We start from the raw sequence: 14,398 nt of genomic DNA on the forward strand, positions 1-14,398 counted from the left end.
GAGGAGGTTAGGCACCTAGTGTATCTAGCTAACTAGCTGTTCCTCACCAAATGTTTTCTATGCTCTCTCTGCTAAGTGCTCACAGCAGCCTGATGTTAACCTTGGCTTCATTTTCCATGGTTTCAGTTATCTGTGGCCAAACTCAGTTGGAAAATATTACTTGGAATATTCCAGAAATAAATAACTCCTAAGATTATTATATTGTGTATTATTTGTTATGATTAATTAATTTTGTACTGTTCCTAATTTATAAATTAAACGTTATCACAGGCATGTATGTATAGGAAAAAGCATAGTAAACATACAGCTTAGTACAATCCTTTGCTTCCAGCATCCTGCGGATAAGGGAAACGTGGCATCAGGGCTAGTGTTTTCACACTAACCCCACTTTACAGTGAGGAAGCTGGAACTTACAGAGGCCCAGAATGCCCAGGGCTGAAAAGGGTTGGATCCTGAGCTCTGGCGCAGATCAAAGGAATCATCACGCTGTTCTCTGTCTCCCACACTGTGTCTACTGATTTCACTTTGGTCGTTTGAAACTGGCCATGGGGGAACATTTGCACCAGGAAAATAAGCACACTAACCAGGGCTTTTTTCCTTTTTGTGAGCATGCCACTGCCTAGGGCTACCTGATCCCAAAGCTTCTGTGCTCATGGATACACTCAACAAGTTAGGCATACACTTAGCCTAACTAAGGCTAAGTTAAATGTTAAAATATATGTATAATGCTGATAGAAAGCAGAAGGACGATGTGCAGGGAGACTAGATAAAGCACCGTCAGTAAATTCCCAGCACATGGGAAAGTCACCAGAAAGTCATGTTCTTGTAAAGCTGGTACCCACCACAGGCTGGAACAAATACCTATTGGGTTCAGCAGTATCCCTTGTTTGAGTCCTCGCAGCCTCCTGGTAGCCAATAGGAGGAACAGACACCACCATTCTAGTAGTGGAAAAGGTTTACACTCAATTGCAGCAGAAAAGGACATTTTAATCAACTCCTAATAAGCCTGTTGACTGGTTCTTTAATGTCTGGTAGACTGATGCAACTACCCTTCCCCATACACAGGGCTGAAGCTGAGAACCCAGCAGTCTCTTGTTTGTTTGTTTTGATTTTGGGGGTCAAACTCAGAGCCTAAGCACATGCTTTACCACTGAGCTCTACCCCAGGGCCTCCAGTAATCCTTTTGGAGGGAGCCTCTTTTCTTAATCTATTCACTACAGAAGTAAAGTGAAAAGAGAGACAGAACAGTGAAAGAAGGGGAAAGGTGGTACACACACACACACACACACACACACACACACACACACACTACACACACACATATGATGGTTCATACATATGTTTGAAAAATTGCTTGCTGAAGTGAGTGTTCAACAAATCCTTTCTGAAGACATGAGAAAAGGGTTTGACTTATGATTTCAATGAGATTGCTAAACATTTAAGATCTAGATCTGGTACCAAAACTTTTGGAAGACATACCAAGCTGGCTTTCGTGGGATACAAGCTCCATTTTCCTCCTTCTAGAATCCCGTGTTACATGGCAATGTGTATAGCCCATCTAGGTGAGAGGTTAAAAGGCACCCAACCAAGAAGGCAATTCCTGTTATGTAACTCTGGAGAGAATCTCTCCAGAACATGGTGACAGACGCCCAGAACATGAAAAGGACATAAGTCCTCAACAACAGATGGAAGGAAAAAAATGAGCCCAAGAAGAAGACAGCCAATTTCAGGAGAATTCTAGATCTCTGTGTTCACCTTGCCATTGGTTTTTCCTTCAGACAAACCAGCATTCAACGGGATGTCTGGGACACATTTGCAGATAAAGTGCAAGCAATTCTTTAAGTCATAAAACCCTAAGACAAGCAACAAAGGTTGATTTTTATGGCCCTCTGTAGAGCCTTGCTTGCTGTAAAATACTATCCTAGGGTAGTATAGCTGTAGGCTTCTATTTTAAGATTCATAACTCCACACAAGTTTAATGGAAATCAATAGACCCAAGAATCCTATATGCTTTGTAATTAGTGAGAAGTGTCGGTCTTCATTAGGATCCAGGGTGAGGCCTGTTTCATCATCTCTCCAGACAATTTCCACACACTAGATACGAAAGACAATTATCACCATTTATGCTCACTGGGCAAGTACATGAGATGGAAGTAGAAAGACAAATGGAGGCAGAGGGACTCTGAACAGGACTGCAGAGGAAATGGATGGAAACAGAAGGGAAAACAGAAGAGGGTCAGGCATTGCTCTATCCTGCAGGAAGTTACCCAGGGGTGCAGCTTCCCCGGGTGCTCCCTGGGGGTACTTTAGACTGTGGGGTTTTCAGAGGGCTCATTTACATGTGTATCTTCATGCCTGCTATGAGTCCCTGGCAAAAAAAAAATGGGCTCCATATTTTAAATTGAATCTCTACAGATCATTCACTTGGGTTCAGGCCCCACAGGGAGCAGACTGGACGTCAGTATACAGGTATCAGCAGCTGTGGGCTGTAAATGAAGTGGGGTGGGCAGAAGAAAAACCTGAATTGCAGCAGAAGCCTGAGCTGATGCTCTAGGATGAGTTCCAGAGATGGAAGGACCCTGTGGTTGTCCCATCTTGAGGGAGACAGGTTTCTGTGGACAAAAAGATGTGACCTGGAGGGGGCACTTGAAGGCTATTCCTAGAGGTGGAGTCATCTGGCAGTCATCAGTCTCCAGCACCCCCAGAAATAGGAAGAGTTGGTGATTCAACATGAAGGGGCCTAAGCAGGATCCCTCAGAATCTACCTCAGTCCCAGGTAGGGACAGTCAAAGGTGCCAATCCTATTAAAGTGCTTTGTCTGACTTTAGTGGTGTCAGTGACTGTGGCTACACCCAAGTTACCACCTTCATGCTCCTCTGCAGAAAGTCAGGCCTCCAAACCAACATGGCAACTTGATCTACCTGTTATCTGCTTTCCAGAAAGAACTCTGCCATCTTCACTACTCCCTTCAACTGACACCCTTGCTAGAGTAGAGACAGACTGGTCAAAGCTTCCGAATGAAGAAAAAACACCTTGGACTCCTAAATTCCCTGCTCTTGGCCACTCTGCTCTTCCTGGGGGAAGGCCAGGAAAATTCCTACTGAAATTTCCACTCAGACTATGCTATTCCTAAGAGGGGAATGTGCTCTACCAAAACGTAGGCATCCTAATGAAATAAGACCAGGCAGACTTTTTCACAGGTGAACATACAGTACGAGAGCAAGAGCGTATTTCATTTTGCGACCTGTTCTGTATATAACATTTGTTAAGAAGCCCTGTTTATACTGGAACAGTCAATTTCTCCCAACAAACATGAACCAAATCCCTGCTATTTCCTGTTCTTTATTTAGTGGGGCAAAGGGATCAAGATCCAGAAATGTCATGGGGGGAAAACAGCTTATTTGATAGGCTTCTGGTTGATAAGAAGCCAAAATGTTGTCTCCCTAACTGAATGCTAAGCTCATTGGAGTACAAAATGAATCATACTGACCCTGACATCTTCCAGAACCCCTCATTGGGCCCTCAGTGGTATAAGACTGAAAAAGTGTTTTAAGAAGTCTGACCTATTTCCTGTGCGAGGAATCAATTTAGAAGAAAATAGCCATGAAATATTTAACTTCTTGAGAAAGTATATACTGCATCAGTTTGCAATTCTATGTCATATTGACATAGCACTTTTAAATTAGGACAAACCTTTGGATTCTAGCTTCCAGGACTCAGTCATGTGTCCACAACTCACTGTGTTCATATTATTTTTATCCATGACCTCATTTGATATCCATTCTTCAGATTTGCTACTTGTATGTCCTCCTGCCCATGTATACTGAGCTAAACTTTTTCAATACAGATGTACTTTATTGTTTCATAATTTTTTTTATTTTTTCTAACACAGTAAGTGCTCAACATGTACCTGCTCAGCTGATCCTGTGGAGAGTCTCTGGGGTAGTTTAAATCAGGAAATCCAACCAATGGAAGAGCAAGATAGAAAGTATTAATGTGTTAGGATCAAGGGAAAGGAGAAGTTGCAAAATACCAGCCATAATTACTTGTGTTTCAAATTTGGGGATGAGCTTCCCAGAAGTCAGTGGAAAAAAGGAACTAGAACATTTTCTAGTTCTTATCAGAAAAAAAGTCAATAGGAAAAAGAAAATACGAATTGTCCTAGTTCTTGTCAGAAAGAAGAGTACAGGACAGATCTAACATGGCTATGTGTGACATGATTCTATAAAGAGGGTGTGATTAGCATTTCACAGAAAATGAAGTTGGCAGTTGTGTGTGTTGTTTCCTATAGTGTGTGGCCATGCCATTTTATTCCTCACATACTGCTTCTGAAGGAAATGTTATCAGTGGTGAAAATGGCTTCAAGCTTATAACTCAAGCAAAGCATTCCTTCTTTGGGAGCTCTCTTCCATGATCTCAGTGCAAGACTCATTCCTGGCCTCTGCATGCCTCCTTCATCATGTTGGTTCTCTTAGCCTGCATTCACGTGACAGTTATGTCTATGGAACTTACATTCATGTGCTCGGTAGTGTGCCTTTCCCTTCAACTAAATACTGTGGTAGATTAATGAAAGAAAAGGTTAGTTACCTCCCCCCGCCCCCCTCCCCAGCCAATGTAAATCCGGGCTGGCTAAGGGCAGGTGCTCTGGTCACTAGGCCCAGCTCCTCCTGACTTTCTGTTCTTCCCTGTCATGAGCGAGGCCTATGAGGAAGCAGCTTGCCCACCAGCTACACATACCACATGACCTCCATCAGTGCAGCACAGAAAAAACAAGTGTCAGCTAATTCCAGCCCAATTTTGAGATCTAAGGAAATGTTGGAGTTTTAAAGACATCACATTTTGAGATGGTTGGTTACATAGCAGTAGCTAGCAAATAGATCTCATGAACATCCAGAGGGCAAAATCATGTGGTTTTACTTCATTTACTCATTCTCCTCAACAAATAAATGGCTGTGGAAGATGTTCCAGGTACCATGCAGTGTTGTAGAAGCTGGAGGTAAAAATAAATGAATGAGACAGAATCTCTACTCTTGTTAATCTGACACACTAGTTGGGGAGGCAGTCAACAAAGTGAAAACAAATAGTGTGACTTTCGCAATAGCCAAATTGCCAGGCACGGTGCTAACTATGGAAAGTGACTAATGAAGGGTTTTTGTATTCATGGTATAGCTAAAACTGTCATTCTCAATTTAACTTACAAAAAACTGAACAAAGCAAAAAAAAAAAAAACATAACCCCAAATAAGCACGCAAAACAAACAAAAAACTTAAGTGAATCCAAGCACTAGGAACACTGACTTACTAACAAGACAAGTCAGATAAACCAGGGAAGTTATAAACAACACATTTCTGGGACAGTGAGTGTAATGAGAAGATGATACTTACCTAGTTTTCAAAAAGCAATGTCTTCTTTGCCTGTGGATTTGTAAAACATTTATTAGGAAAAAAGGGGCAAACCCCCACCTTTTCAGAAATGTAGGTTATTCCCTAACCAGCTTATTGCTCCATAAAATGTCAACATCAAAACAATATAGAAAAAATAATTACAGACAGTGTTAGTGTTGTAAGCTGATAAGGACCAGATGGTCTTTTGTATTTATGGTTTTCCTTGTGCATACAAATGCTTTAGGGATCTAATTAGCCTTCTACAAAACTCAAACTGGGTAATTACTATCATTATCCCCTTTTCAAATAAATCTGAAGTCTAAACTGCAATTATGTTTTTTATCTTACATTTGGTATTCACACATTTCAAGAATTGTTCTTTGCCAGCTACTCAGAAACCTTCTGAACATGGACTGAAGTAAATAACATGCAGAGATTATGAAAAAACAAAACATTCAAAAAGTGGCTCCCTCTGTTAGGGGAAGTGCTGACAACCACTGAAGTCCTCCACCTCCGTCACACAGTCACTCCAATCAAGAAGAAAGTCCCTGCTCTCTGAGACTTCATATTTTCACTTATGCTGTGCACAGCAAAAGGGAAGAATTCCTACATGGAGACACAAGCACTCATGCATGTGAGAGAAAGGATTGTCTGGGAGATGCGATGTGTCAGCCATTTCAATTAACTTCTGACTCTGCCCCCACAGTGCAGTACCTGGGCTGGCGATGAGCAGTAAAAAGGTAACAGTGCATAACAAGCCTGGTATGTCAACTTTATGGGGTTTTTGGCCTCAGGACAGTGGAGTCGCATGGTAACAACATCTCTGTACTGCAAAGGGAAGGGACGTAATCATGTGCGACAGTGAACTCGTAATAGAGAAGTCATCAAAATCCATCTCCAGTGAGAAGTATGCATGAGAAGAGGCTTTTGGAAGCAATCATTTTATTTTAGACACAAGGCTAAGGATTAGAGTTGTCAGGGACACATGTGACTTCCATGGCAGGGCAGAAGCTAGACAGTGACAGGTATCAGAAACTACCTTTTCAGTGGCATCTCCCAGTGAGGTGGCCAAGAATGTTCAGAGTGTCTAATTGACATCTCAAAATTTTCCATCGTGGTTACTGATCCAGGGGGGCAAAATCTGAAAATAGTTCACAGAGGAAGAATTCAGATTGATGAACCAGAACTGAGGGGGTGTTTGGCTCTGGGGAGGCACTCTTCCTACAGAGAAATGCTGTACATCAGTATAGACTTCAGAGGTGACCTGTGGCCTCCCTGGCAGAGGGATGGCACTGGGGCTGCATGTCTGCCCTTAACCCCAGAGATGGCCCTGGGCTGCCTGGCAGGCAGCAGCACAGGCACCCAGGCATTGAAAGCTGGCTGTACAGTCAGAACTTTGTCCTCTCTGTGATGGCAATCACCTCACAGTGTACTGGAAAGAATCTTGAAGACATGTATCCATACTTCCAATCACTCTAAAAATATTTACAAAGCATCTTCATAGTGCAGTGTGCTGTGCAAAGCAGTCCGTGTCAACAAAGTATGGCCCTACAAACATCATCAGGTTACAATTATAAAAGGCCTTAGGGACCCTAGTCAATGCAGTACTGGAGTCAAAGTGCTTAGAGTCTACAGCATTGTGAACGCACACAGCCAAGTTTGTGTCCTAGGCTTGCATGGCAGCCTTGGGTAGTCACAGGGAGTGATAAGGATTGGGGAGATGGTAACACAAGGGATGGTCTCCATCTATCTCTAGTGTGCGCATCTCCTTGTAATCGCACTTAATACCTGAATGGCCATGCTTGTAGTTTACAGCGCATCTTTCTCCTCAGTACCTCTCTGCAGGAAGCATGGCAGTGGTATTATCCCAGCTTCACACGCACACCAGATGGATCAGAAACGTTAAAGAACTTTTCCTAAAGTATACAGCAGGTAAGAAGTCTAAACAGGATTCACACAAAAGTTTTCTCAATCCATGAAGTATTCAGACAAACCTCCCCACTGCCTGACTGGAGTGCTGCTGAAGTCTTTCAGACAAAGTTTGAGTGCCAGGACAACTACTGCAGAGCTGAGCAACCTGTTTGGCCACTTACACTGCTTGGCATCTCAACTGCCTCTGCTTCTGAGGGAGTAGGTCTAAAGGAGAGAGGAATTTGAATCAGGGCAGGACTAGGGTACCTACAATTTGATGAGGCAGAAAAAGTAAAGGTTTTTAGTTAGCAGCCCAAGTTCAAACCTCAGCCTGACCCAGATGAATTTCATTAAGTAACCTAAGCACTTTGGGACTTGGCTTCATCAAAGGTAATTGTTTCTGTGGGTGTGAAGTAATTGAGAGAAAAACATAAGTACCCTGAGTCTGAAATCGTGCATTGCGCGTCGCTGTTCACCTGCCCACCTCTCAGGATCACTATGAGGACTGAATGAGGCATCCTAGACAAGCACAAGTGTGATGCCTGGACAGAGGAAGAGCAGCTCTGTCCCTGTCTCCATCGGCCCCTCCTGTGAGTTTTGTTGTGTTCTGGAAAGGAGTTTCCATTGTGGGATGGCCAGCATGCTAGCAATCTAGGGTCAGTCTGGTTGCTGCCTACACATTAGAAGGAGGGCAGAGGGAAGCACCAGTCCTAACATGGTCTGCTGTCTCCCAAGAGTGAGGGGCAAGAAGCGAGGTCTCAGGGCTCTCCAGAAATGCTCAGACATCCTCAAGTATGCCATCATGCTTCATAATCTGTCTTGTGTAATGATGTAAATAAAAGGGGCAAAGTCACAGCAGCCATTTCTGCATTATCACAAGAATTTTTTGTTGATTTAAATACAGCCTGAATTCTCTGGTTAGGATGAAATCCAAAGAACCTTCCAATATCCACTCAGAAGAATGGGCTTCCTGCCAGTCCAATGGCTGTGTGGGGTCCAGAACGTAATTGAATGACAGTCCAGTCCTGCACAGGAGGCTGAAACATCAAATTGTATCAGCTCTCTGTCCTGATGCTGACAGACCCTGCCAACTTGCTGGGCTCTGCTGATGACAACCCAAAGGGATGATGGTCTTTGCTCCCTCACAAGGGCATCCCTGAATCAGGGCACTCAGGAACCCAAGGGCAGGCCCTGGTGAAGATGGGCAAGAGCGTGAAGCTCAAAGGGCAGGAGTTTCCCTGTGCACCATGGCTGTCTTTGGATTGGTGCCTCAGGCTTGGCAAAGGCACATCACAGGGGACAATTCACTGGCCCTTCCTCACATTTGTATGTCCGATGACCTACCATAGCTGTCCCCACAGGGGGATACAGACATGTGGTCCTGCACGGATAGGTGGCTTTCATAAGAATTCACTCTTTATCAAAGAGCTCTTATAAGTATATTTTGTGATGTCCTTTTAATCTTATTTGTACAGGTCTCAGCATTTCAGTGTACTTGCTATGTGAACATAATTTTTCAGCTAACTAGCAACTATTTTTTGTTTCTTTGTGTTTTACATTTAGAGTAATAAACCTCAATTCTAAATATAACATACATGGCATAGTAATAAAATGACTCTTATATGTGTGAAGGTGGTTAAATGGTGGCTCCTCAGAAAGATGAACCTGTGAATGTGACCTCGCCTGGGAAAAGTGTCTTTGGCAATGTGATTGGATTAAGATCTCAAGATGAGATCATCCTGGATCATGTGGGTGGGCTCTAAATCCAACGAAAGGTGTCTGTGTGAGAGAGAGGTGAGTGGAGGGTGAGGAGGGACTTGGAACACTGGAGAGAAAGCCATCTGAAGACAGAGGCAGAGACAAGCATGCCACGAAACCACCAGAAATTAGAGGAGACAAGGAAGGCTTCTGCCTAGAGTCTTCAGAGAGAGCAAGGTGCTGCCGAAAGATGGATAATGGATTTTAGATTTTTGGTTTCCAGAACTAGAAGCTAATACAGTATGTATATAATGATATAATGTGTAGGTGCCTAAGTTATATATTATGAATACTTAAATAATAGAACATAGATATATATATATATATGCCTATACGTACACATAGGGAGCAAGTGAGAGAATGAGTGCACAGTATATGGTGAATGTTTCTCCTTTTTTTTTTTATCATGTGGACTCTAAATTCCTTCATCATCGCAGGTTGTACAATGGACCCAAAACCACACTCAACATTATTGAGTTGCATGTTGCATGACTGGCCAACTGCAGTAAACACCTGTGCCTCTCAGGGAGGGTGTGACCACACAGCAGCCCATGAAATGCAAATTGAGTAGAAATAAACAATACAGGGCTCTCTTTTACTCAGAAAGCATCATTAAACACTCGACAAAGTTGGACTACCTGAAAGACTTTGTGCTAACTGCATTAGTGAAATACATATTCAAAGGAGAAGGTGCTCAATATTTGACAGCATGAAACTCACGGTAATGGTTCATTTAAACATTTTATGAGGTGTTCTTATTTTTATGTACGTGCATCTGTGCTGCTGATAACAATAAGTAAGCGGATGATGGACATAATTAATAATTACTGAACACTTAACTGTAGTTCAGGCATAAGACCGAGCCATTTATGCGTGTTACCTTATTTAACAAGTCCATATAGAATCCCTCTGAGAAATGTATCTTTAGTCCTAACAACTTGTTTGCCAAGGTGAAGTAAATCACCCAAGCTGCTGGTTCTTATAATGAGCGCAGTGATAAGCCTCTGCCCCAGCTGCTGGGTGCCAAAGCCTGACTCCATACAGAGCACAGCAGGCCTGGAGCCAGGCAGTACCTAAAATTTGTTGTGGGATTCTCTTGTGTCCTCATAATTAGTTAGAAGACCCTGTCATGGCCTCTCTAAAGTCCCTGGCCCAATATAATTGAAGGAAATGGAAGACCCTCCCTCCAATACCAAGAAAATCCCAGTACTGAAATAAAGACTGCTATGATCAGGAAGGCATTAGGACAAAGCGTAGGATTTGAACCGGGAGAGTTGAAGGAGGAGGGTGCTTCAGGGAGAGGAATATGAAGGTGCATTTAGGAACTTAGCCTGGTATTGTCCACAGAAGCCTTTAACACCATGTTCATGAGACTGAATGAAGCCCCTAGCTTTCCTGTAAGTGATCAAAAAAACTAGATTAAATTCTAGAGAGCACACTGGAAAAGTGGGGAAGTGTGAGTGAGATCTGCACAGTCCTTAAGACTAAGTGGTAGTTCTTGGCAGCAGACTACCAGGAAATAAACCAGTTTGTGAAGGACTAAAACTCACAACACATTCTGAACTGGAAGCCCCTCAGAGCCCCTTAAGCTCACCACCCTCTCTGGTAGAGTAGACGCCTGACCATTCCTGCTGCAGGGTGATTTCTATGTTCAGACAGAGTGTGCAGGCCAGATGATTCAGGAACCTTGGAGGGAGGGAGGTGGGGAGTTGCTATATATTCACAACCACATTGCAAGTACTATTTGTAGTGAAACATGGGACCTTGATGCCCCCTGGGTTACAGAGAGGTCCCCAGACAATATGCGTGGTCATCCTAGTACTATTTTGTAGACTTGGAGGAGGCAAGACCAATTGCTTGGCAATCTAAGGAAAATGGGAGATAGCACTGAAGGTAGTTCTTGGGAATCTTTCTCTAGACCCAAAGCTTCTTAGACCCTAAGTAGGTATTAGAACCATTATCCCCACCTCCTCACCCCTCATGCAATCATGGATGCAGATATTAGGGAAGGGCCAGATGGGTGATTCTTGCACAGAAGGGGATTCAGTCTGGAAAGCAGCCTGACTTAATCCATCTGTGTCTGCACCTCCAGTTATTAGCATTAATATACTTATAATATTATCAAAACTGGTTAAAATGTTAACCTGGAGACACGTGTGCACACGGGGAGTAAGTGTGCCGATTACGCTGTGGGCAGAGGGTCTGCAGTTTTCCTGTAAGAAAGAGCTTATGTCAGACTGGTGGGGCTCTAAGAAGTTAATTATGATCAATGAACAAGAACCATGATGGCTAGAAACACAATTAATATCAACACCAGACCAATCCTTACTGGGTTTCTTTAAAGAACATTAAAGTTTCAGAAGAAGTGATTAACAAGTATTAGAAATTAGGTGTGCTCTGCATAGTTGGTCAGGTTTCACTTACTCCTTCACGAATACAACCCCAAAAAGCAAAATTCACATAGGAACATCTTCAGGGCTTCTGAAAACTGTCACTGGAGCTGATATTTGCTGACAAGTTTCAATTCAACTGTAAAATCCACTGTGGTTGCAAACATGTAGAAAGTGGAAAGAACCACATTTCAGAACTCATATTCTTTTAAAAGTAAAGCTGAATATTGCTTTCTCCTTTTATAGTATTTGGACTCCAAAAGCTCAAATTTAGGAACAATATAGCTTAATTCACTTAGAGATAAAGGAAAATCAGAGACATACTGTGCAAACTGACAACCACAGGCCAGGCATAGTGGCTGACACCTGTAATCCCAGTTACTTGGGAGGCAGAGATAGAAGGATCATGGTTTGATGCCAGCCACAAAGAGTTAACAAGATCCCATCTCAACAAACAAGCCAGGTATGTTGATACTTATCTGTAATCCTGGCTATGTGAGAGTCAAAGGAGGATGGCAGTCTGAGGCCACCAGATCCTATCTGAAAAATAACTAAAGTGAGAAGAGCCATCAGCATGACTCCAGTGGTAGAGCTTTTGCTTAGCAGGTGCAAGACCCTTAGTTCAAACTCCAATACTTCAAGAAAGAGAGAGAGAGAGAGAGAGAGAGAGAGAGAGAGAGAGAGAGAGAGAAGAAAAGAGAAAATAAAACAAAAATAAAACCGGAAAGCAATAATCACAATGGAGCACACTTGAGGTCAGAGCTAGGTCTAGCTGATATGGAAACAGGAGTAAAGAATGCCCAAGAAAGAAGGCCCTAACAGGCCCCTCCCTGAGTACTACACGGAGGTCAAGACTGAGTTGGACACTATGGAAAGATTCATGAAGTCAGGACTGGACACACACTTGCACACACCTGCCTATTTACTCTCTCTGTTATTTATTGTATCTTAATCTGCAACTGTCATCCTATCACCCAGCCCAGTGAGGACCTCACAACTTTTTTGGAAGGATTTCCCAGAGCTCTGTTTATTGCAAAGTGAAGTCAATGCAAGCCAGCTGGTGAGTGACAATTCCACTGCCTCGGTCCACCCCAGGGTGTAGACCAAACACCACATGACATAGACTCTGAGCGGCCGTAGTACTTGGCACCTGGACGAAGGGTGTGTAGTGCAGTCAGGTAAAAATGGTGCTATTCAAGCAACATGCAGACGTTTCCCAGAGATCAAATTTGTTTCAGGAGCTCCATACGCCTGACCTTCTAGTTCATTTATTGTAAGACAAAAGCCCCATATAAAATAAGGCAATAGCATTACCACAACCTGATAGAGTCAGAATCCTTTCTGCAGTACAGGAAAGGTGCGGGAGTCAGCAAGGAAGGACAACCTCATTATTCACAGCTGCACTGCTCTTATTCTCTTGGGAGATTTTCATAAGCACATAGAGACAAATGCTGGTGAACGCCTCCAGCTCTTAAGCTATGTTCACCTCAGCTTATGGGTGCCTCGGCTACCTGGTGGAAATGAAAGTTGTGTTGCTCTTTGCCAGGCCCTGCTCTGAGGAAGGTGTTTGCAACTTCTGTGCTATTAATGGTACAGATATGCTAGCTATTATCCTTCTTTGCAATGATTCATGGCAAAAATGAGAAAGAAATTTCACTTAATCTGTTCAGCAAGACGAGAGGCGGGTTACATAGTCTTTATTTTGTTGTTATTGAGACAAATAGTGTAAAAAATAGGACTCATCTTTTCTAGCCATTATCTCTTCTCCACCATATTTCTCCTACGGCAACAGAATAATAGGTCTGGACAGCTCTAAACCAGGTCTGGAGCTCTGAGAAGAGAGCATAGCAAGAAGTCCAGTGTTTTCCTCAACCCACACCCTAACACAGCTGACAGGCCTTGAGGACTGTCAGCTTCACAAGGGAGGAACTTGTCTCACTCTGTTTGTGTGTCTCTGTAGCCCCCTTCTCACTTTGTTCCGGGCCTTCACAGCAGGATCCTGGGCCTGAGTATATTTGCTCAGTAAAGGCTTGTTTGTCCACAACTGACCCTTGGGATGTTGGCCATCCAAAATGGGTGAGCTGGAAGAGGATGGAGGAACAGTTCCGAGAAGGTGAATGGTTTGGCACAGGCTGTTGCAGTGAGGGCCAAACATCCAAAAAGAGTGAGGATATAGGACCATCACCCTACTCATGGGTATACTGATGATTGTAACTTAATATCACTTGGGATTTGTCATTAAGGTATTTGAAGAGTAGAGTGGCTGAGGCTAGTAATGGAAAAGGCCCAGCTAGGTGGTTGTCACTTTTTTGGGGGCAGTAACAGGTTCACTGAGCAATCTCATTTGTGCCCCTCCCCTAAACACAGAGGAGATGGGAGGCCTGGACCAGAGCAAGCACAGTCTTTTTTAAGTCCAAACTGTGCCACTAAATAGGAAGCCGAAGAGCTGGTGTGGAGCTTCTCCATCTTACTGTTATTTTTGTAACACATTGATTTCTCTTTTATTGTTTTATCTTTGTTTCTCAGAGACTAGTAAATGCCACAGGAGGTTCCCCAGAGCAGCTAAATCTCCCAGCCCAAGAATTAAAAGATCTAATTTGTCTGAAATTGACCTAAACCTTTCAAGACATGCTTGTCCCTGATGCAGAAAGTCCTTTGAGAGGATGCAAGAAAGGAATTTCAATTTCTGAACAACTCTGACCAGAATATGGATTATGGACAAGGTAATGACAAGTCTCTGATTTATAGCAAGAAAAGTACCTGGTATAATTTAGCCTCAGCTTCTTCCTCTGCCCAGTCACATATCATAACCAAAGTCAAAGAATGGCTTTCTACCGTTGACAAATAGAGGGCCCTATAGGAAGTGCTCACATCTATTTCTATTACTGAACACCCAATGACCCAATATGCTTTTCCTACAGAAATGATAGCCACTTCATACTGAAATATTTATTT

This window comes from Castor canadensis, chromosome 1, assembly GCF_047511655.1.
Source record: "Castor canadensis chromosome 1, mCasCan1.hap1v2, whole genome shotgun sequence".
NCBI lineage: Eukaryota > Metazoa > Chordata > Mammalia > Rodentia > Castoridae > Castor > Castor canadensis.